Below are 25,906 nucleotides of genomic sequence, written 5' to 3'. Positions count from 1 at the left end.
TGGCATAAATTAGTTCAATCTTACAACCCATCTGCTGAAAACTCATTCCTCCTGCATCCCTTAGGTAGTTATATCAGTGGTCTCTTCCTAAACGCTTTTGTTCTAATAGCCAAACAACTCATGGAGGCGATTAATACAGGCAAATATAGGGATGGCATTTTTCTAAACTCATGGTTTTTGTTTGGTTGGCTTTTAACAAGGCAATTTAGTAAAACATAAATTATACCAAAAAAATCATTGAAAATACTAAGGTAGGTAATATATAAATTAGAAAAAGACGTCAGGCTCCCTCCATGGAGCCTGCTTCTCCCTCTGCCTGTGGCTCTGCCTCTCTCTCTCTGCATCTCTCATGAATAAATAAATAAAATCTTTAAAAAAATTATATATATATACATATATTTAAATTAGAAAAATATTTAAATCCAAAGATACATATCAGATTTTTTTCAGAAATGCTACCTGTTTAATCATTTACTAGTTCTTACTTAGTCTAACTTCACTTCCTGCCACCCAGCTTGATTAGACCCCCTCTATTTAACTCATCAAATATCTTCTTGCTTGTTCAGTGTTTTTTTAGACTTGGCTTTTCAACAAAAACTATAACCAAATCTGCATCTAAAGCCACTTCAACAAATTTTATTTGAGGATGTGGAGGCCCGAGAAAAATTAAGGCCATCCCACCTAAAGTTTAGCATTAGCACAAGTACAGCCATCTTAGGCCCCTGTGAATAAGAGCTGAACTTTATGGGAAAAACTGCAGAATGTACTCGGCAGGGAATCCCATATCAGAAAGACAACAGAGCTCAGAATTGCCCTCAGCAGAGAATCCCTTATCAGAAAGACAACAGAGCCCACACCCCTGGTAGGAAGCCCCATATTAGAATGAGAACAGAGCTCAAGGCCCTTGAAAGCCCCATATGAGAATGTAAACAGAACTTGAGAAATTCCTCCACCCCTTCTGAAAATCCCCTAGACCAGCCTATAAAAAACCCAGCTGTAACCCACTTCGGGGTCCAAGACCCTGCTCCGCTGTGTTGGGTATACTTGGATCCAAGCTCAACCTTGCTAATAAACCCTTGTGCGCTTTGGTGTCGGCTCCTTGGTGGTTTCTTGGATTCGCAATCTTGGGCACAACAAAGGACACTCTCAAGCAGGAAAGACTGCCTTTTTACTAATGAAAGGAATCCTCTCATTCAATATTCTTGGAAATTCTTATCTGGACACAACTACCAACATCTTACTCACCTTGAAAGCAAGCACGGAACATCAGCATAAGCAGCACAAATCCCCTTTGGCTATGTTTCCTCTAGTTGAAAAGAACATCATAATCACTTCATTACCTACTCTGTTTCTTCCCTCCCCCGACCCCTCCCTAAATTTTTTCTTAAAAATTCGATTTCATTTGCTGCTTCTGTTCTCTGACATTAAAAGCACAATAACCTTTTTTTTTTTTTTGTCAAAATGTAATCATTTTAAGTTCCTAATAATAGAAAATAACTTGGTGAAAGATTTCTTCACCCAGTGACCTGTATTACAATGAGGAATTACCTGGGGGGATAGAGGGTGAGATAAAACAGTGGCGAGCCTAAAGACACGGTGAGGCTGCTAGATACCAGCTCCTTGGGGATATCATCTGTTTTATTCAATCCCTTTCCCCCTAAACCTAACACAGTGCCTGTTCTGCTATTTTTGTCAAAGAGCATCAAAAGTAGAAAACAAAAAATCTTACTATTGCAATGATATGGATGAAACTAGAGGATATTATGCTAAGCAAATTAAGTCAATCAGAGAAAGACAATTATATGATCTCACTCATATGTGTATTTTAAGAAACAAAACAGAGGATCATAGGAGAAGAGAGAAAAAAAAAACAGGACAAAATCAGAGAGGGAGACAAACCATAAGAGAGTCTTAATCACAGGATACAAACTGAGGTTTGCAGGAAGGGAGGGGGTGGGGGGATGGGGTTACAGGATGATGGACATTAAGGAGGGCACGTGATGTAATGAGCACTGGGTATTATTTAAGACTGATGAATCATTGACTTCTACCTCTGAACCCCATAATAGATTATATATTAATTAATTGAATTTAAACAAAATTTAAAAATTTAAATTAAAAAGAACAAAAAGCTTTACATTTCTCAGTATTTGACTCTAAAAATGGAATGTTGAAATTGATTAGGTAAATTAATTCAGAGTTTAAAATAGATAAGGAAGAGTTTATTCAGTCATCGCTCTTAGTGTGAATTTAAGCATGACATTGTTTTTAGCAGCTCTGTTCTTAAGAAGGCAAATAATCAGATTGTAGAAGAGCTCAAATATGCAGATTCTTCAACTGAGACACTCAAGCAGGTAGCCAGATGATCCACTGTCACCAACATGTACGGGAAGATAAGTGGATTGCCAGAAGCAAAACAGCCTCCTCTATCCTGCTATGCCCGTTTTTTTTGTTGTTGTTGTTGTTGTTTGGTTTTTTGTTTTTTTTGTTTTTTTTCAGATACTTAGTGACACAGGTTGTATCTCTCAATCTGTTTATAACCAGGCTACTATAAATAACATGATCTCCCTCAGGCATCCTGTGAACAATAAAAAGAAGTTTATAAGAATAATAATACTAAAAGTCAATGAACTATATTAACACAGTATAAAAACAAAGTGGTTCTCTGGCAATTTGGTGGTGTAAGGTAGAGTTTCATTTAAAATTCTTAACTAAGAGAGATTTTTATGTTACCCCAGGATATCTCCTTTGTCTTCCTCTGAACATCCAGTTTAAAATGAACAAAGACAATTTTATAAAAATCCTTTAAAAAAGAGACATAATCTTCCCCTTCCAAAGCGAAAAAATTAAATGAAACAAAATTTGTTAATAATAACTCACTGATAATTTTAGCCAACGCTACAGTAATCTCAGTTCCAGAGTAGAGATTCACCACATCCAGAGCAATGTTTTACAAAATGTGTGCACAGGGCAGCCCGGGTGGTGCAGCGGTTTAGCACTGCCTGCAGCCCAGGGTGTGATCCTGGAGACCTGGGATCAAGTCCCACGTCAGGCTCCCTGTGAGGAGCCTGCTTCTCCCTCTGCCTGTGTCTCTGCCTCTCTCTCTCTCTCTCTCTCTCTCTCTCTCTGTCTCTCATGAATAAATAAATAAATAAAATCTTTAAAAAAAAAATGTGTGCACAAATCACCTGCAAAATTCAGATTACTATGTTCCACACAAACCTATTAAATCATAATCTTTGAAGATGTGGAGATCTGCATATTTGACAAGGTTCTTAAGTGATTCTTTAGTATACTGAAGTTGAAAAACCACTAGTCTAGAGTCTACTGATTATCTTCCAGATAGCATTTCTAGACTGCATGGTGAAATGGTGTATTATGTGCCCACCCAAAATGCATAAATGCAAACTCATTCAAAGAAAATCGTCTACCAGCTACTTGTTTTCATTAGGTTTCTTTTTATTATGAAATTATATCAACTTGCCCTGTTGCCCATTTGACTGTCAAAGCATTTTCGGTATGTCTTTATTAAACCATTTCAAAATTCTGTACTTTTGAATCATTTCAAGGAATAAAATATTGGAATTTCTGTTACACTGTTTATAGAAAATTCAATTATAGAATTTTCATGTGGTATTAACTGAAAGATGTTTAGTTCATCTCTCCCTATTGATATTCCAAATTATCCATGAGCCAAACCAGACTACCAGGCAGTGGCCATACTCATCCCTGATACGAAAACTGAAATACTTTTACAAACCTATACTTTGATTGCTGTGGTTTGTTAACAGTGAGCTTCCTCTGATATTTGTTGGGAAGATAGAGTTGAATACTTTTGTTGAACACATCACAGTACACATCTGTTATGAAGCCCCATGGTTTGCTTACCAAGGAAAACAATAGCCCTTCCTTAACCAAAATGATCTTGTATTTCTATTTGCTGTGGCTGCTTAGATCAGTAGTATAAAGTATCTAACACATAAATTTCATGATAAACTTTAATTCCAACTAATATTATTAAAATTTCCTTAGAATTTCCCTTCCTTTCCTTTTGAGCCTTTTTTCTTCACTTACTTTAATTTTCATCTTGCTTATCATGATTTTTGTCTGAAGCTTTTTGAATCATTTTTGGAATAATGAAGGACATAAATAAGCCTTCACTATACTAATGATACAGAGTTGCATAGTCATAACTATTCAAAATCTTACTGGATGTAATTCCTATTATACACATTTTATCTTTCAACCCTCTATGTAAAATCTCTAATATACAAATTCAATATTTAACATTACACTTAGAAAAAAAATCATTAGGACTTGAGTAAGAATAGGATAGGCAATGATGGGATATAGTGAATTCTCCATTATGGGAGGTAATCAAGGTAATCAAGCAAAAGTGAAGTCACTACTTAGTAAGAACATTGTAGAAGAGTTTTATTTTAGTATATGTGCTGCTGAAGCAAGCACTGTAGAAGAGTTTTATGTCAAATAACATTGAATGACAAATATTTGGAGTCTCTACTAACTCTGAAATTCTTAAATTTATTGCTTAAAAAATTACATAGTTATCAGAAAAAAAAGTAAAAGAATTAAAGGAAATATGTATTTCCCAGAAAAGAGTATTTCTAAATACATAATCAGGAAAAATTATATTTCTAGAAATAGACTGAATAAAAACTTGTCATATTTTATCTGTTAACGCAAGTAGACATGCACTGCTTGCCTAGGTCCACACTTTCTATCTCAAATTGTATGAATGAACAAGCTACAATAAAATCTGAGAGTGATTTAAGGACTTAAGTTCAGCATTTGCTTCATATTTCTTCTGACAAAACTGTTTTTAGTAGTATAATCTTCAGTGCCAGGAAATCAATTAACTTGAAAATTTGCCAATGTTGCCAATAACCAGTAATATGAATGTAACCCTTTTGCATCTTGGGCGTGGAGAAATTAAATGACCAAACACATTCAGCTAAATCTAGCCTTGAGAGGAGGTTGTTTCTTTGCAGTGAGGTTCTTTGAAGTGAGAGATGGAAACAGCAATGAAGGAAAAGGCATCTGAGTAATCATATAAAGTCTTCCAAGTGGAACTCAGCCCAAAAGACACTTTTGTTCTGTCCAAAGGCACAAAAATCTATGAAGACCCATCTAACCCCAGCATTTCAGGGCACAATGGGACTCTCTCCACAGAAGAGCCCTTCTGTTAAAAGCATGGTTTATGCAAGTTGGTAATAACAATTACAAATAAAAATGATGATCAAGATAATGAATATGATTACTGAATTCTAGAAAAGATATAAGCTTATAATGTAAAATTAAGCACAGAGCTACTGCAAATACAGAGATTAAGAACTCTGTCTATCCCATTTAGAAACTAATTCTGACACTAAATAAGACCAGACCAGATGGGGCACAGAGAAGTAATTACTTTTTTACTTTCTGTCCTGTCCATGGCTGCTTTCACTTTATAGCAGCTGCATTGAGTAGTGACCACAGAGATGATATGACTGGCAAGGACTGGTGGCATCTGATCTAAAGTGTAGTCTACTTTTTGTGAATGTCTACATGAGCTTCTTTCATAACTAGCTTTTAATAATTCTTTATGAAAGTGTTTGCAAAATGAAAGATTGCTTGCTGTGTCACTGGGAATGCCTTAACCTACTCCTCTTTCTTGAATGATGCTTTTCAGTGTTAGAATCATTCAGCATTTTTAAATAGCATTTCCTTGTCCTCCTGTATATAGCATTGCTGATGAGAAGTCTACTGTGATTGTAGTTTCTGTGGAGAAAACTTGCCTTTCCTCTCTCCTTGAACTTGAAATTTCTTCTTTATTCTTGATATTTTAAGTTTGGAGATAATGTTTTGGTGTGGTTTTTATGACTATCTATCCTGATGCATAATAAGCGTGCAATTTCAACATTTAGTTTAGTAAGTCTTCTTTATTTGAAAACATTTGCAGCCTTTTTTTTTTGTATTTTGATTTTTTATCCCCTTCTTTTCTCTTCTTTAATCGGTGTCTATTGCAGTCTGTTACTATTATTCTAGCTTCCCTGTTCCACAGGTTCTCTTTCACATTTCTTCATCTTGGCATCTTGGTTAGTTTCAAGGTACCTCACAATCATTTTTTGATTTGTTGAATTCTGTCTTCAACTGTGTACAGATTAAAGTCTGTATTTTTCAATTCCAATATTTTGAATTAGTCAAATACATCTTTTCTTGCTTTTAGGAGTTGCTTTTCATAGATATTAGTTCATCTATCATACTTCTGAATTTGCTAATCAAATAGTTCAAAGACATTTCTAGATCTTTTATTTTCATTTTATGAGCATACTTTTTTTTTTTTCCATTAGTTATTCTTTGGGAGCAGTCTTCCTTCACCTGACTTACATACTTTGGAGTATTGGTTTATAGACTCATCTTGAGAAGGAATTTTGTCATTATTATTGTTGTTGCTGTTCTTGCTATTGCTGTTGTCATTTTTATTTCCACTCTGAAGGCCCATTCTTTTCTAGGAATTTTGGGGTTTCCCTTACCTGGCATCCCTATCCCATTCTCCCGTGCAGAAATAGATCTAACACTGGCAACTTGGAGCTCCTGACCCATAGAGAACTCAAGGAGATTTAGCTCCTGCCACCGAAGTATCAATAACTTTTATTATTTCCATAAATATTCAACTTCATATAAGCCACAACCTAGGCAATTATCAATCGCAACTTTCTTTCAGGCTTTTTTTGAGAACCTGGCTTCATGCTGTGAACTAGTTTCAGCCCTTAACCTTGCTTGAGATATACTTAAATGCTGTCATCTCATAAGAGATAAATTCTTCCCAATTCTAGACCCAGAGTCCCACCTTGCTTGATGCTTGTATTTTTTTTTTCCCTTTCTAGTCCATGGAAATGCTTATCTTCTTTCAAGCACTGTTATAGCTTTTTAATTTCAATATTAAGTGTTTAATCTATTACCACTATTTTGGTTGCCAAAAGAGGAGAGATTCAAACCACAAACTTCTCTCTGCCATTTTGAAAAGATAAAAGAGTGAACACTGAAATTAGATAATCAGACTGATAAAAGTAAAGGTTCTAGAGTTATGATCCAGAAGTTTTATTCTTAGGTTTATACCCAACAGAAATGCCTATCCATATATTTACCAAAGACATGTACCAAAATATCCATAGACATACTATTCATAATAGCTTCATACTGGATGTTATCTAAATGCCAATAACAGTTGAATAGATAAATAAATCATGGCTTAGTCAAACAGTAGAACATTATATAATAATGAGAATGAACAATCTGTGTCAGGTCATAATAATATGAATAAACCTCGCAAGTAACATGGCAAGAGAAAGAAGAAATTCATCAAGTTGCATGATGTTATAAAATATAATAATATTATAATTATATTATATAGACTATTATAAAATATAATAAATAAAATAACCTGTGAGATGTTATAAAATATATTGTTACAAAATATATTATGCTACTATGAAAAGATTTTCAAAACATATGATAGAGCTTTATCAGTTTCATGGTTTTTCAAACCCCACTCCTAAATTCCCTATGGATCCATGGACCTCAGGGCTAGTTCTTGTTTCCAATTAATTGTAGGTTTGGTTTGGTTTGGTTTTATTCTCTCAAAAGGACACTGTTTTCCACTCTCACAGCTATAGAGTAGGAGGAATTTAATCTCCAACAGAGCAATCAATTAAAGAATGGTAAAAATTATTTTTAACTTCCTTAATCAATAGACTTGCAAAGAGATTATTAAAAGTATGTTTACAGAGAACTTTAAAAATTGAATAGAACTTGAGCTTCCTGAAAGATTAATATCTTTATATAATTCTAACCCTAGATTCTGAGCCTGATCAGAGCTTCCTTCCACAGGTTTTAACTAGTCTTATAACTGAACCCATGAGGAGAAGTAGAAGGAAACTCATGACATTGCTTACAGTCCAATGCCACCAATCCATTGATTAGAGTGCACTGATAACTGGATTCCTGCCTCATTTTCAATTACCCTGCTTGGTTTTCTAGCCTTCCATTTTAAAAAATTGCCACTGTTTTATAGAAATTCAATATCTTCATGTTAGAACTTCTGTCAATTGTCTGCTCCAACAGGCAGCTAGGATCTTGGATTCTGAGTGAAGTTGCTAAGAGAAATGTTGCATCCATCATTTCCTTTCATTGATGTTATCTTTTGGTTTTAAAACTCTACAATAGCCCCAAAGCCTGATACTCCTAGCGAATCACTGAATTTGGCCTACAGCTCTCAAATTGCATCTAATTGCGTCCAATATTCAGAAGCCTTCTACTACTGTGCCTGTTTTTTTTTTTTTTTTTCTACAAGCCTGTCTTTGAAAAAGCAAACAAACCATCAAAGAAATTATCTCCTCAACCAATACTCTTTAGACTGGGAGGTACTATGTTATCAGAACCCAGTGAGCATAGCCAATGGCTTACTCTAAGCCAATAGAGTCTTTTTGGATTATATTCCAGAGTCCAAGAGGAAGATGTAAAAACATTTGCCACAAACCAGAAACCCAAGAAGAAATACTCATTATAGGCATGCTCAGCTTTCCTCAGCCAGGAACATTCTGAATCTTCTCAATTTTTTTATTCCAAGCCAAGAATCATCTGATTTAATGTGAGTTCACATTCTTCCTCAAGTCTGTGTTTAGGCTGTCTTTTATATTTAATTAGTTCCTAAAATGTACATGCATTGGCCATCTATTCTCATTAAACCCAATATCTGCTTGACATTAGGAGTCCTACAAGTATTCAGTCCTAATCTGAGCCCTTGCCTAAAGAAGAGCCATCTATTTTGGAAGGCCTTGTTCAAGGTAAGAAGTCATGGTCACTACAGACATTCTCATGATCACTGCAGACATAAGTAATTGATTATGACACTCTTACCAGGCTTGAAACGGGCTTCACCATACATCCCCATAGAGCAATTCAAGCAGCCACTTCTAACTGGCGGGAGTTTTCATAAGAGATAAAATGTGCTGTAATTCATACTTAAAGCCTATACAAGTTTTAGTTTAATTAACTATAGCTTACTCTAACTCAAAAACATAGGGGAAAGTCTGACTTATATAGAAAACAATAGATGAATCTGATTGAGTGACAGATTTCCTTCCTTTATCTTTAAGTTCCCACATTTCTAATTCTTAACATGGCCTAGTACTTATCACATATACATCTCTTTTTTTTTATAGTTATTTTTTTAATTTATGATAGTCACAGAGAGAGAGAGAGAGAGGCAGAGACACAGGCAGAGGGAGAAGCAGGCTCCATGCACCGGGAGCCCGACGTGAGATTCGATCTCGGGTCTCCAGGATCGCGCCCTGGGCCAAAGTCAGGCGTCAAACCGCTGCACCACCCAGGGATCCCACATATACATCTCTTAAGATGTATTTTATTAACTTATTAAACCTCTCCTTGGGATCCCTGGGTGGCGCAGCGGTTTGGCGCCTGCCTTTGGCCCAGGGCGCGATCCTGGAGACCCGGGATCGAATCCCACGTCGGGCTCCCGGTGCACGGAGCCTGCTTCTCCCTCTGCCTGTGTCTCTGAGCCTCTCTCTCTCTCTCTGTGACTATCATGAATAAATAAATAAAATCTTTAAAAAAAAAAAATAAATAAAAAAAAAAAAATAAACCTCTCCTTAGTTTGTAATTTGCTTTCTTAATTCTTTGGCATCTGTCACATTTCCTGGGGACATATGGGGTGTTATTATTCTAGGAGATAGGAGATCAAGTCTATCTGGTCAGTTATTTCTGAGGACTTTTGGCTACACCACATCTGGCCACATATCATTAGCAATCCATTCTACCTTATATTTGCTTTTGTTACCACGCTTCCTACATGTTTCTGTAACTTGCTGGCTCACTGCTATCCACTCCCTCTATGCACTAATTATCACTTATATTTAAAAAACAAAGCAACTATGCTTTATACATAGAAATAATAGAAGAAATAGAATAGCCACACAATTTACATCTTCGCATGTATTTTTCAAATTAATGAACGACCACTCATGTCCCTTTGTCTACATTCTTTTTTCACAAGGCCACTTAATGAAATGCATTGTATTATTATTTTTCATTTTTTTTATATTGCGTGCACCTAATTATTAATACTTTCAGTAACCATATTTTACTTGCACTAATTTCCTTCTCAACAAGATTTCTTGACCATCACTGGTTTAGGTATTCAGTAGCTAGTTCCTCAACTAAGTAATTGAGGATAAATCCAAATCTCACGCTAGAAAAAAAAAAATTCTTTTTGATTAAAAACCAAATAAACAAATGAGCTTGTAATGGATGTTAGAGAGGGACTCCATCCTAAAAGCCAAGATGCAAAACAAAACAGAACATCAGCAGGAAACTCATTCTTTAAATATGATAGTCTCCACCTGTGATAAGAAATAAGCTTCTCCCTGGGGATTTTATACTCTCCCCTCTAGAACCAGGTGACAAGCAGGAGCAGTACATGACAGTATGAAGAAAGCTTCATTTATTTTCTTTTCATTACCTAAGAAACTGAGATGGGTCAGATGGAAATGAAGACCTATGAAAGTTAGCAGTGAGCACAAGCACCATTCAAGTGCTGCACTGTCCAGAAACTGTCTCCGATAAGGTAGCACGGGCTCTGGAAGGGTCTTTGGTTTCTCTTAACTAGAAACTGATGCTTTGAAGTACAAATTAAAACTGAGAAGCCTGTCACTCAGAGACTGCTGATAGCCTTTAGGTGGCTGAACTAATCTCATGCCAAGATAGAAGACTGAATTTCAAAGTAATTTGCAAAGTTAAATATAAAATATAACTGTGAGGGATCCAGAATGATGTCCTTTATTAATTTGGTATATGGACTCAAAATATGTAGTAAAATTCTGCAATACCATTCTCTATAATGAGCCTTGCCTTTGCAGGCCCAGAATAATTTTCAGTGCAAAGTCACTGATAAGGCCAAAGTATATATTTCTTACAGTTTGGGGCATCATAGATAGGCTTTCCAATTATTTTTAGTTTCAATTAGATTGGTGAATTTCCCCGTAACTCATCTGAGTCTAATCATATAATTATGTTCCATTTAATTGAAAATGAGTAGCTAAAAATGTTTAGATTAAAAAGAAAAAAACCAGTAAGCTTCAGATGATGAAAGTTCTGTCAGATATTCCAAACAAGACTTCCAAGGTCATTATTGTCTGGATCATAGACCTTAGACCAAACATTACACAAAATGTTGAAGTTAAGTAAGCAATATGCAAAGAAAAACTGAATGTAACTTATTAAATACAGCTTAGTGGTTAGAAATCTAAAATTGAGTGTTCAATTTTCAGCCTTAATAACAAGCTAAATAGCATTTCTAAGTCTCAGTGTCTGCAAAATGTAAATAATCACGGTAACTATCTCTGTTGGGCACTAGGTCTCCATCCTAACATCCTTCTAGTGGGCCTTCCTCCTCTGGAGATACTAAAATATAAAAACAATATTTCTCACACTCTCTTAGAGCTAGCCTGCATTCAAGATATGTTCTGCATTCAAGATATGTAAGTACTTTTACATGTTTGAAAGTAAAAGACAAAGCAAAGACCATCTCCTTCCTCACTTTGACTCTGAAAAGCAAGGGCATAGAGATGCAGATTTTGTTTTCCTTTATAATCATATTCCAGTATGTAGGCCCAGTTTAGAAGGTCAGGAGGCACCAGTGGTGCCTACACATTCCAGTGTACAGTCACTAGCTTCACATCTCTTGACTGGAAGTTTGCTTCATTGGTGGCTCATTGAAGTAGTTTCCTGACCTGCAGATTGCCTTGATGGCCATGTCACTCACAGTTTTTTAACTAGTAGATACCATGGTAGCCTCTGATTTAAGCAGAATTAGAAAAGCATCTTTTATGTGCTTTTTAGCCACCTGTGTATCTTCCTTTACAAACTGCCAAGTTTTTGTCTTTTTGTTTTGTTGGGTTGTTTGCCTTTTTTCTCTTTTATTTTGAGGTATGATTTACGTATGTTGCTCTTACGTGTTCAACTTAATGACTTTTGACCCATGTATCCACCGGGGTAACCACCAATCCATTTACGATATGAAACATTTTCATTATCACAGAAAATTCCCATCTCCTATTTACTAAATCTACACTACCTCAAAAGCAAGCACTTTCTGATTTCTAATACATTATTTTCAAGTTTAGCTTATACTTGGAATTTATAAAAATGGTATAATATACATTATATTCTTTTGTATCTGGCTTCTTTCACATGGTTAATCTATATTGAATTCATCCCTGTTGCTGCCTGAACCATCAGATTGTTCTTAAAAACATATATATATATATATATATATTCCTGAGGAGTATTCCTTTTTATAAGGAATCCATTTTCCTGTAAGTTTATCCATTTTCCTATAAAGTCACTGATAAGGCCAAAGTATATATTTCTTACAGTTTGGGGCATCATAGACTTTGGGTTGTTTCAACTCTTTGACTATTATGAATGAAGCTGCTATAAACTTCCTTGTACAAGTCTTTTATCGGCCTATTTTTTCATTTCTCTTGGGTCAATATCTGGGGTAAAATCGCAGTCATTGGGGGGATTACATTAAATGTTATGAGAAATGGCCAATTTCCAAACCACTCGAACGTTTTGTACTCTCACCACCAAAGCATGAGAGCTTTATTTCTCTAAATAGATGGAAATACTTAGTGTGTCAGTCTTCAATTTCACCCATCTTGTGTTGGGAAATAGTGTATCACTGTGGTTTTAATTTGCATTTTAATTTGCTTATTGGCTATTCAGTTGCATTTTCATGAAATGGCTATTCAAGTATCTTTTCGATTTTTAAATTGGATTGTTAATCATTTTATTGCTGATTTTAGTAAGGTTTTATATAGTCTGTCTTAAAGTCTTAGCACAGGTATATGTGCTAAGAATATGTTTTTCTTTCATAGACTATAACTTTCTATCAATCTTACAATGTTTTATGAAGCAGAAGTTATAATGTTTACAGAAATACATTCTATCAGTGTTTTACTGTAAGTTTGTATTCTGACTATTCTAAACATTTCCCAAAATCTTAAAGACATTCTTTAATTTTTGAAATATTTTATTGTTCTTGGTTTTATTTTATGCCTATGATTAACCTCAAATTAATTTTCATGGACAGAATGGGAATAGGGTCAGGATCCTATTTTTTCACAGATTCAACCAATTGTTCAGCACCATTTATTTGTAAAAATGTACTTCCCAATGGATTGCTTCTCAGCTTGTTGGAAATCAATTGCTCATTTGTGCTGAGTCACGCAAATTTTATTGTCAGAATTATTTGTCTTTCCGTTATACCAACACTACATCATCTTATTATAGCTTTATAGTAAGTATTGAAATTAGGTGGTGAAAGTCCTTCAAGTTTATTGTTTTTCAGTATTGTTATGGCTGTTTCAGAGTGAATTTTCATATGAATTTTGTAAATAACTTATCTACCTTTCAAAAGAGCCTGCTGGATTTTGGTGTGTATTGTATTAAACCTTGAGATTTATTTGGAGTGTGATCTTTATTCTTTCTTACAAATCCACCTTATACTTTCATCTGGCATTAAAGTTGACTCTTCCTTGAACAGTATGGGACAGAACTGTGCAGATCCACTTATACATGGATTTATTTTTGATACAGTGAGGTAAGTGTATTTTCTCTTCCTTATGATATTCTTTTGAATATTATTATGATTTTCTTAATAACATTTTCTTTTCTCGGCTTCATTTATTGTAAGAATATAATATACAATATATGTAACATGCAAAATATGTGTTAATAAACTGTTTATGTTATCACTAACATTTCTGGTCAACACTAAGCTATTAGTAGTTAAGATTTAGGGGAATCAAAGTTATAATGTGTTTTTTCAACTGTGTGGGAGGTTAGCACCCCTAACCCTCGAATTGTTCAAGGGTCAATTGTATTCAATTTTATTCTGAATAATCTATTTTAGCCATCTTCATAGTGCATATCTGCTCCAGACAAAATCTTACAAACTTTGACACTTTGAAATGTCTTTATTCACCTTCATTCAGAAGGCTGTTTCTCTGTGGACTGAACTCTACATTGCCCGATTTTTTTATTTTTCATTTTTAAGCAATTTAAAGATGTTGTTCCACTGTCATTTGGTTTGTTTCTGTTGAGTGGTCAGCAGTATTTAGTGTCATGTTACCAGGTATGTAATGTGTCCTTTTCCATCTGTATTTATATTTAGTCTCCATACTGCTCTTCATCTTTGGCTATAATATGCTGATGTGTGGATTCTATTTGCTCTGTGGGTTTTTTGTCAGTATAACTTATATTTTCTTAAAATGTAAGTTGAAGTCTTTCATCAATTTTTTAAAGTTCTCATGTAGTAGCTCTTCAAATACTTTCTTTGACCCATTCCCTCCTCTTCTCATCTCCATCTGCAAATGTATTTTACACCACTGGTTATCAACTAGGAACAATACTGTCCTCCAGGAAATATTTGATAATGTCCAGACACATTTTTGGTTCTCTAAGCTAGAAGGGTGTTTGCTAATAGCATATAGCAGATAGGGGCTCAGGATGTGACTAAACATCCTGTAATGTACAAGATATCCTCCCACAACAAATAATTGTCTGGTCCAAAATTTCAATAGTGCCAAGGTTTGCAAACCATACTGTAGAGTACATGATATTGTTTCATAGGTCTGAGACATTTTGTCTTGTTTTTATTTCACTCTTTTTCGCTTGTATTTTAGTTTCAGTGTTTTCTATTGACTTATCAGGAATTTGCCAGTCTTTTTCTCTTCAATATTCAGTCTGTTGTTAAGCCCATCTAATATATTCTTTATTTTTGATAATATTATTTTTATTTCTTGTTTTTTTATAACATCAATATCTGTGCTAAAATTAATCATCTCTTTTCCCATGATGGCTACCTTTCTCACTAGAAACTTTAGCATTTTTATCATAGTATTTTAAAGTATATTTCTTATTTTTCCAACATCTGGGCCATCTCTAGGTCTGTTCTATTGACTATTTTATGTCTTGACCCTAGGTCCCATTTTCTTGCTTCTTTGTATGTCTTTTTTTTTTTTTTTCTTTTAAGTAAGTTCTACATCCAACGTAGGACTTAACTCATGACCCCATCAAAAGTCACATGCACCACCAACTGAGTCAGCCAGGCACCCCTCTTTGTATGTATTTAAATTTTTGAATATATGACATATTTTGTGTAACACAATAATAATGAATGAAGTATTTAATATCTGTCCACAGAAATTAGCATGCCTCTTCTCCTAGGCTGTTAGAATGTAGGCCTAAATTAATCTGAGATTAAAGTCAAACTGAATTTTAACTTGTGGTAAATTTAGTTTGATTTAGTTCACTAATTGTTTTAAGTACTTCGTGAATAAAATCAGTCTATTCTCTTTATTAAGACCTGTGAGGTGAACTTTACCAGGATTCTGGAATTGCTTATACTTCTTAAGTAAGTTGTTAGCTTTCATAACAGAATTTTCAGAACTCCCCCTGCATGGTCTAGCTTTCAGGTTTTTAGAAATTTAATCTCATAATTTATACATATTTTTAAAGATTTTATTTACTTACTTGAGAGAGAGAGCACAGTGGGAGAGGGAGAAGCAGGCTCCTTGCTGAGCAGGGAGCCCAACATGGGGCCTGATCCTAGGACCCTAAGATAATGATCTGAGCCGAAGGCAGATGTTTAACTGACTGAGACACCCAGGCACCCCCTCACAATTTCTGAGAATACGCTTACTATCTAGTACCAAGTCATGCTTTCTGGATTTGGGCATTTTCTTTTAGCATCACTGCCCAGTAAAATATTGAATAGATGTAGTGAGAGTGGATATACTTATCTTATTCTCTAGTTAGAGAGAAAATCTTCATTATTTCATCAGAAAATATGATGTTAATCATAGATTTGTTACAAATACCCTTTATCATATAAGGAAGTTTTCTTTAACTGCTAATTTGCTGAGACAGTTTATCATAATGAGATATCGACTTTTGTCAGATGCATTGTCTGAATTTTACTAAGATGATGCTTTACCTGCTTTTTTCTTTTAAAATAAAAAATTAAATTATGTTTTTGGGTTTGTTTTAATGTACATAAGGCAAAAGTCACATTTTTTGGTGTAAGGTTCTCTGAGTTTTTAAATATGCATAGATTCGTATAACTACAACCAGAGATACAATACAGAAACATTCCTAAACCTCAAAGAATTATCTCACATATTACATTTGTAGTTAGAATCCGTTCCTTTCTGAACTCCTGGCAACCACTGACTTGTTTTGTCTTCTTTTAGTATTGCCATTTCCAAAATGTCAAATTAATGGAAGTATGCAGTATATAACATTTTAATATTGGGTTCCTTAATTTAGCATAGTGCATTAGTGATTCATCCATGCTGTTGTACATATCGATAGTTTGTTCTTTTTATCATTTTGTTGTGTTCCATTAGATTGATTTGTTTTTGAACAATAAACTAAGCTTGAATTCTTGAGAGGAAACCTAGTTGGTCATGGTGCAGTTTTGTTATCTTTTATTAAATATCACTAGGTTGATTTGATATGTTTCATTAACAAATGTATTGTCTTTACAAGGTACATTGTTCTCTAATTTGTTTTCTTATAATGGCATTGTTAGGTTTTCATATCACTTGTATCCTGGGTACATAAAACAATTGGAGAAGTCATCTTTCCTTTATTTTCTGAAAGAACTCTTGCAATACTGTTGTTTCTTCATCAAATGTTTGTTAGATTATACCAGTGAAGCCACAATTATTTGTATGAAGACTTTAAATTAAAAAAATTAACTACTGTAGTTGATATATTGCTTTTTCATTACCATTCAGTTGTCAGAGTTTTCTGTTTTGTCTTTTGATATCAACATTAATCTACATGTTATTTAGAAATGTGTTATTGTCCACTCAGATATTAGGGGATTTGTGTATCTCTTCAATATCTAATTTAATTACATTGTGTCAAACCAACATACCCTACTTGATTTCAATCTTTTTTAAATTAATGAGATGTATTTCATAGCTACCTAATGGCCCAAAAGTGGCATTGGCCTACATTGGTAACCATTCTTTGATTTTGATTACATCAAGGTGTCTGATATTGTTCATATCTCTTATGCTTACTAATTATTTTTGTCTATTTGTTCTATAAATTACTGCAAGAAGAGTATTAGAATTTCTAAGCATTATTATAATCTATTTCTCCCTTTGGTTCTGCCTGTTTTTGCTTGATGTATTTTAAAGCCCTTTATTAAGTACTTTGACATTCTGCCTTGCTAATAAAATTATCCTTTTATCATTTTGAAATACTTATTTATCAAAAACAACACTCTTTGAACCTATCTGATATTAATATAGATATATCATGTTCCTCCTGTTTACTCTTCGGACGGTATATAATTTGTCATCGTATTATTTTCAACCTACCTGTTCTTAGATTTAATGTACATCTACGGTAGACAGCAGACAACTTAACTGTGCTTTATCTTATCCATTCTGGTAATTTCTGCCTTCTAATTGCATTTTTCTTTATTTAAATTGAAAATGAGCACAAATATGGTTGGGCTTATATCTAACATCTTCCTATTTATCTTCTATGTATGCAATGCTTTTAGTTCTCTTTCCTTCTTGTCATTTCCTCTTTAGGGTTATTCAAATTATGGTCACTATTCTATTTATTTCTCTTCAGTGATTTTTAGCTGTGTAGACATTGATATGTACTGAGATAAGGAAATACATATACGGAATGGGAAAACGTGAGGCACATGGGTGGCTCAGTGGTTGAACATTTGCCGTTGGCTCAGATCGTGATCCTGGGGTCCTGAGATTGAATCCTGCATCAGTCTCCCCACAAGGAGCCTGCTTCTCCCTCTGCCTCTGTCTCTGACTCTCTCTCGAATAAATAAATAAAATCTTAAAAAAAAAAAAAACCAGAATGGGAAAATGTGAAAAGGAACCCCATGTTGTTGGATTTTATTCATAACCATCATTATGAACTAATGATTGTTTAAAAAACGTACTTCCAGGGGCACCATTTGGCTCAGTCAGTTAGTTGTGTCACCTTCAGCTCAGGTCATGAATCTGGGGTCCTGGGATTGAGCACCATGACAGGTTCCCTTCTCAGTGGAGAGTCTGCTTCTCCCTCTCCCTCTGCCCCTCCTTCCCCTGACCAGTTCATTCTCTCTCTTTCTCAAATAAATAAATAAAATATTAAAATATATATATATAATAAAATATATAATAAGTAAATATATTTCCAAATTTTCCACCAAAGAGCTCAGAAAAATGTCACCTAAAGCAATGAGTACATATAATTTAATGTCAGAGATGGGATTTTAAACATCATTTCCAACTAAAGTATATGAGTTTGAAACCAGAAAGTAAAAGGTGAGCTTGAACTATTTCATTGCATCAGAAATCAAAAATGTGTTCAAGTACTAAATGATACACATTAAAAGAATACAGTAGGTTACCTGAAAGGAACTTCCACTGGAAAAATTTAAGGCAAATTAAATACAGAAAGATGATACTGACTTATAACATATTGATATGAAAGAAAGAGAGAAAGAGAAGGAAGGAAAGAAGGAAGGAAGGAAGGAAGGAAGGAAGGAAGGAAGGAAGGAAGGAAGGAAAGAAGGAAAGAAAGATGAAAGAAAGAAAGAAAAGAAAGAAAGAAAGAAAGAAAGAAAGAAAGAAAGAAAGAAAGAAAGAAAGAAAAGAAGAAGAAGGAAGGAAGGAAGGAAGGAAGGAAGGAAGGAAGGAAGGAAGGAAGGAAGGAAGGAAGGAAGGAAGATTCAATATAGCTAGGGAGATACCTTCTGTCTGAGAAAAACAAGAGACTATGAGTGAGGGAGAGATCTTTGTAATACAATTAGAGAAATGGAAAAAAATCACCATTTTGCAACTAACAACATAATGATTTTACAAATTTCATGAACAAATGGAAAATCAGAACAAAAGAAGAAAGATGTATTCATACTTGGAGATTTTGTTACCCCATTTCATTAATTGAAAGAACAAGTAGAAAAAAGCCAGTAAAGATAGAAAAGATCTGAACAATGCTATCAATCAACTTGACTAATTGCAAATTATAGAACACAATAAAAACTAAACAATATACATCTATTTCAACTGTATAAGGAATATTCACAAAGATACCATATGCTCAGCCAGAAGGTAAGTCTTCATAATTATCAAATAATGATATTAAATTACATTCATTTGCAATAAGATATCCACAAACCTTCAAATGTTTGCATATCAAACAAATACTTCTAAATAACATGGACCAAAGAACAAAAACAAATTACAGCATAAGTTAGAAAATACTTTCTACACAATAATAATAAAAATACAACATATCTAAATTTGTAGAATGTTGGAAAACTAGTGATTAGAGGAAAAAATGTAATTTCAAATGCTTAGATTAGAAAATAAAGGTATAAGTAAAACTAAGCCATCACTTTAAGAAGATAGGGGGAAAAAAATGAAACTGAGCAAAGCCCCCAAAATGTAGAAGGAAGAAATTATAAATATAAAAAAAAGAAATGAAATAGAAATAGGGGGGAAATATTCCAACTCAAAACCTCCTATTAAGCTGGAATTTTTATTTTCTCATTCATTTGTTCATACAACTTATATTTATTTTACAATTCCTTTGAGCTTGGCACTAAGCGAGATGCTATGGAAAAGCTGTGATTACTGTCCCTTTCCTCATTGTTCTTAGGAAAATAATGATATAAATAATAAAATTTTGTAATTTGATCCACTCTATATACAACTTTAGGATGAAGCAAGATTGTAATAGAGAATCAAAGCATCTCAGATGGATGACAGATTGCACAGCAGGAAAGAATGCACACATAGTCCAAAATGTTCAACTGATTTAGTACTGCTCAAAGGTTATAGAAACTTAGCTGAAGTGAAGTGACCATATAGAACAAAAGATATAACAGAGTTTCTTGAGACCTGCCCCATTTCTTGCTCTCTCTACTAAAGTCCTCAGTGACAATGGCTAATAGTCATTATTGCTGAGCACAAGTATTCTGGTCCTTTTCATTGGAACAAATGACGAGATTGTAATTCTAGGAAGAATTTAAGTGTGCAATTCAGTGTGTGCTCTTCCCCCTACCATGATGATCATAAAAGTTAAAAATGGAGCTTCTGTCTGCCTTAGGCCCCAACAGAGAAGACATATAGCAGAGATTGCAGCTAACTAACAAGGACAAGTGGCACAGCAAGAAATAAATCTTTGTTGTTTCAAGTAAAGAAAATACTGGGAATGCTTGTTAGTGCAACATAACCTAGCCTATCCTGACTAAGATAGGGTCAGGAAACTGCTGGAATCCTTGGGGTCTTGCCAGAACCAGAAAGATTAATATTCTGCTGTGATGCAGCACTTTAAATAAAAGGAGGTGACATCACTATTCAGATTTATATCTGAAATGTTACCCTGATAGGAAAAAAAAAAAAAAAGACATTCAGCTGTTAGATTATCTTGCATCATTTTTCTGCCTCAAATTATCCAACACTCCTTAAAGCTCATTTTTGCACAGAGGCTTAATCTGGTCTGTTCCGGTCAGGAATAGTGCAGAAGAGGTTAGTTATGAAGGCTCCCATGAGAAAGTGACTATAATTCTAATGTGTTCAGAAATTCATTTATTTTATCCTAAAAAGAGAAATTCCCCTTTATACATATGCACAATCCCCTATATAGTATGAGTTTAATAAATAACTGTTGATATTTTATTAGATCATCTGTGTTTTTACAAGGGTAACTCATAGGAAATAATAATTGAGGTGAACCATAAGTATATGTTAAGAATGTTACCTAATAGCTTTTTTAAAGAGCTAAAAGTATAAGTAATGGAATACTAAACCATGGTCAATGGGCTTAAGTAATTAACCACATCAATAATTAGATATCCCTAGTGAGGTGAAACTAATGACTGAATTTCGGGATCTATTATATCACAAAGGGGTATAATTCTTGCTTATGTGGCACTAGTCTGGTATCAGTGAAATAATTTAACTTTCTAATGACCTTTTCATTCAGACTTGATTAATTCCATATCATGGCATTAGCTCATGCAGTGAGCCTTAATGCCATGGTAGATATTATAATTACCTAGCAGAATCAAGGCCTATAAGCACTCAGAATTGCAATAGAAAATGTCATCATCTGAAAGTGCTTTGGCATTGGAGACAGATATAGGGCAAAATTATCTATTATCCATATAGCAATCGAATATCTAGGTATCAGAGGGTTTTAAAGTGTGCTTATATTCTCCACAACTTCAAATTATCCAAGGTTATTAGTAATAATACCCTAATGCAAACAACTTGATTACTTTTCAAAAAATATTTATTTGTTTTTCTTTCTTTTTACTTATGCATTGGGTTTAGCTTTTGGCTGCTTCCCCAGAATCCGCTGGTCATACGCTACCTCTAGGGAGGCTCTAGGCTGATAAAAACTCAGGCATACTGAGTTGCCAAACATTTTAAGAAGCCATCAATCTATTATTAGGAAAAATGAGTAGTGCTTAAACAAAAAGGTGTTGGAGTTTTAAAAAGAAGTCCAGAATAGGGAAAAAAAAATCTAGCAATTTATAACAGAAAGCATTTCCAAAAGAAAATGAAATGCCATTCTGTTTTTCAGGTAATATATGGAAAAGTTCATTTTCAAGGAGGCTGAGTCAGACTCAGAATAGTAAAGCTCTTCAGGCAAAAAGTTACCTCAAATGTCTAACTCTTTGGTAATTAATTATGTATTATTGTAGTACCTTAAGTTTACAAATGATTTTCACATTTGATCCTTATGATGGTTCTGAAGAGATATGAATAGTAGCATTCTCCTTTCATGGAGGAGGGTACTGAGGCCAGAATATAGTGCAAGTGACTGAGATCATTAACTATTTAATGTCACTGTCAGAGTGATATCATTAAGAAGGCCTAGGCTTTGCCCAGAATATACCTAAGATCCCATCCCAACTACTTCTGTACCAGCTGTGTGGCATTGGTACTGTTTCTAAACTCTTCTGGGCCACATTCTCTATTTTCTATGGACAAAGAGAAGATAATACCTATTTCAAAGACTTGATATAGAATTAAATAAGAGAATAAAAGAACATTTCAGTGCTTGCCAAAAGTATCCTGGCAAATATTAAACAACAGGCTCTCTGAAGAAAAAAAAATGTATACATATGTGTATGTATATAGGTTTATATAAATGCTATAACCATAAGGGATGTTTAGCACACAAATAACAAATTATAATAATATACACAATACTTATTATTACAAATTCTGTATAGCCAATTGATGCTAACAGAAAGCTTCCACTGGTATTTTCCAAACTCTTATATTGGTAGCCAAATTCTAGCTGCAATTCAAACAGGATTTGACAAACAGAATTGGATCCCAATCTACTATCCCTTTTCCCAATTGATGTATCATCAATAAATCTGATATGTGACATGAATACTGTTTGATATTCTTGTTTAATGAGTTAGGAGGAAAGTGAAACAACCAAAATGCATATCAACTTCAGTTGCTCCTCAACGATGTGAATGGCATCTTTGCTGAATCAAGTAAAGTTTTCAAATGATAAATAAATATTTCCTCAATTTTATACTACCCATAATGCAACTGCATGGCACATTTTCAACTTTAATCTGCATTATTAAAATTTCTTATGATTAGACAACCAACAAAACAATAAATCAGTCTACCTTGTAGTATTTGCAAACCATGGCTAATATCAACCACCAATGTGATGTCATGGAAACCAGAGTTTAAGACGAGATGTGCAGAAGCGTGCTGTTACATAGGATTTTCACCATCCAGGGACAAGAGAGGCAAATTGCCCCCTCAAGAATATAGATAATGGCAAAAGGTAGAAAAATAGTTTAGAAGTGATGAGCTGTAAGAGCTTATTATGTATGTTTCATATTCTATGTAAGTGTAGGCTTACACAATTTTCTTTTTAATAATGGATGGTTTTAATGACTGGCTTGACAATTTCTTGAAAATTAAACAGTGTGCTCTTAGGTGAGCCCATACTAACTGGCAACCAGGCAACACTGGAACCCACCACATATGAAAATTTATCTTTTTCCTTTTGTCTTGTTACCCTTCTAATCATTCTGCGTATATCAGTCGAAGGCTCTACCAAAACCAGTGTAGCACTTCTGTCTGTGGCATCTAAGAGCTTTGGGGAGCTACTAGGATAGCTGCTCTTAATTAAGTCAGCTTCAAAAACTTCCAAATGTGCTTAGTTTCCCTTAACAGTCATTATGCAGCTAACATATAAATTTAGCAGAAAATGTTTTGAAACTATTTTTATAATCTGTCTGTTTTGAGGAAAATAACAAAAAGCCATAAGAAAAAGAGATTACTTTATTTGTAGTTGTTCTCTGTAGAGCTGAACTATGGAAAGCAGCAACATTTATTAGTATCTTTTCTCTTTGAAAGATGCTCACTCTTTAACCTAGGGGGCCATCTATCCTAAGAGTCCATTGCTGACTTGGCCAGTAAGAATTCTGGCCAGAGGCAGGGTATAGCAGGCTCAAAGCTCCTTCAGGACCTGTATCACACTGTGTAGCAAGGTTTCCTCTAGGTAAGAGCATACCAAGTAATATATCTGGCCCTCCTTGTTAGTCCTCCTCTTCACACATATTCTCCCCTGGAGGTTGATACAACTTCACTCGATTCCTGCTACCAAATTTCATAGAGGCTTATTGGGATGTGTGATACCAAATATTATGTTTATTTATCCTGGCCATCTGGATTATACCCACACCATGTGGGAACAAGCCCTGAGTAAACCTGGGACCTTTTTTAAAAATTATTTATTTATTTATGTATTTATTTATTTATTTATTTGAGAAAGAAAGAGAACATAAGCAGAGGAAGGGGCGGAGGAGAGGGAGAAGTGGACTCCTGGCTGAGCAGGGAGCCTGACTCAGGGCTCGATACCAGGACTCTGAGATCATGACCTGAGCCAAAGGTAGATGTTTAATCAACTGAGCTACCCACGTGCCCCAAGCTGGGACCATTTTTATCCATTAATCATGTTACAGTTCTGATGGGATGAGCACCTATCTAGCATTGCTTTACTTTTATCTTTCTTCCTTCTCTAATTTTTTTGAGGAATAGGTGAGAAGAGGAATCATAAAATGTTATACAAGCATCTTCTCTCATTCCACACAAAACCTCTTCTTGTTTCCTTTATCACCAAACCAAAAGCATTCAAGTGTTTGTTCAGAAGTTACATATTTTACAATCACACAATAAAATAGAGCTTCTCCCAGACATAGGGAAATGAAATGAAGTACACTTTCTTCGTTTTATCAACACTTATTTCAACTGCTACTGATACAGATTTTAGGACAGACTAAAATGTAATTTGATATGAACTGTCCCCTACTCCTCATGGGGCTATTTGTTAGATTCAGTTTTGTGTCACAAAATAATCTCTTTACTAGATGCCAGTTTCAGCTCTTCTCCTTAATAGTTTCATGACCTTAGACTTATCACATTCTCTAGTGTCATCTGGAAAATGGAGATGAATAATACATTCCTACTTAGCTGATCAAATGATTGGCGAACTGCTTTAAAAAACGTATTTTAAAAATGTTTCATAAATAGAAAGATACAATGCAAACAAAACATGTTATAGTTAATGCTTAACCTCTAACATAGTTACACAGTTTCCAGAGATAGACACAGAGGTTTGGATGAGGAATTTATTATCCTGAGGGGTCTAGATAAGATACTAGAATGTTTCCAGGAATATTCACATCTTACCATGAGGCAGCCACTCATTCTTTCTATATGGGAGTATTGCTCCAGACTCCAAAGCAGGACTCTGGGGGACTAGATTTCAGGAAGCAAATCCTTCTTACCAAGAGTAGAGAGTTTGCTTCTGTTAATGGACCTGGTGTAAGTGTAGAGAATTATACTGATCAGAATGTTCAGTAGACACCATTTGCCATGACACATTCTGATCAGCGCTTTGGTAATACTGGTCTGGCAGTTCTTAGAACTCCTCAGTGCAGTTCCCACAAGTACCCTCAACCAAGTCATTCATCTCAACTGCTATGTTGAAGTGTGTTCTGAGACCCTCTGTTTAAAAGGCAACTGAAGAAAAATTATTCTGGAATAGGAGTGGGAAAGACACTTTTTTTCCAAAGTACTTTTTTAAGGAAGGGAAGTTTAAAAACTCCCCTTAATTTTTTTTCTGGTTGCTATTCTCTAGGGTCTCCCACATTGACCCAGCCTGTGTACTTAAATAGTAAAATTCCAAAATGCAGAAAGAAGATGTTTAATATCCAAGTCAGCACCAGTCTTCTAAGCCATGCCACCTTTCCATCTGTCTGAGCAGGCATTCCAGTGGCCTTATCTTTAGAAGTCATAAAACCCAGTAAGGAGACACACTAATAAAAGATGTAGGCCTCTCTTATCGACACATAACTGTTAGCAAGTAATGATGAATTAGGAAACATTGACAATAGATGATCCTTAACTATAAATTTCTTGACAGGTGCGAGTTTGAACATTTTATTCTTAAATGTGTTCCAGGGTTTAAAATGTGCCTTTAGAGTTACAATAAAACCTAAGAGGTTTTTTGGTTTTGTTTTTTTCCCTTTGCAGTTTCAATATCAATTCAATTCTCCTCATTTGCAGTCTCATTCTCAGGTCTTTAAAATAAGAGCTTGAAGAGAAAGTAAACTATAAAGAAGGGCAATCTCCATATGCAATAAGCAACAAAGATAAAAAGGCATGGGTAATCCTTAAGTGGAAAAGCATCATTGTAAGGAATGCTCAAAGAGGATTTCTTACAATCATAGATA

General features: G+C 34.6%; 1 long non-coding RNA gene across 1 annotated transcript; it reads right to left on the bottom strand.

Annotated features, from left to right (window-relative positions):
• Positions 1–2,200: 2,200 nt before the first annotated feature.
• Positions 2,201–25,028, bottom strand: LOC112670889 (uncharacterized). The gene is made up of 2 exons (XR_003143275.2): positions 24,861–25,028; positions 2,201–2,578 (listed from the first exon to the last, which is right to left on the bottom strand). It is a non-coding gene; the product is annotated as an uncharacterized LOC112670889 (long non-coding RNA).
• Between the last annotated feature and the right edge of the window lie 878 nt (positions 25,029–25,906).

Source organism: Canis lupus, chromosome 14 (genome assembly GCF_003254725.2).
Source record: "Canis lupus dingo isolate Sandy chromosome 14, ASM325472v2, whole genome shotgun sequence".
NCBI classification, from domain to species: domain Eukaryota; kingdom Metazoa; phylum Chordata; class Mammalia; order Carnivora; family Canidae; genus Canis; species Canis lupus.
Note: the sequence above shows the minus strand (reverse complement) of the source record. Positions and strands in the feature narration are given on the sequence as shown.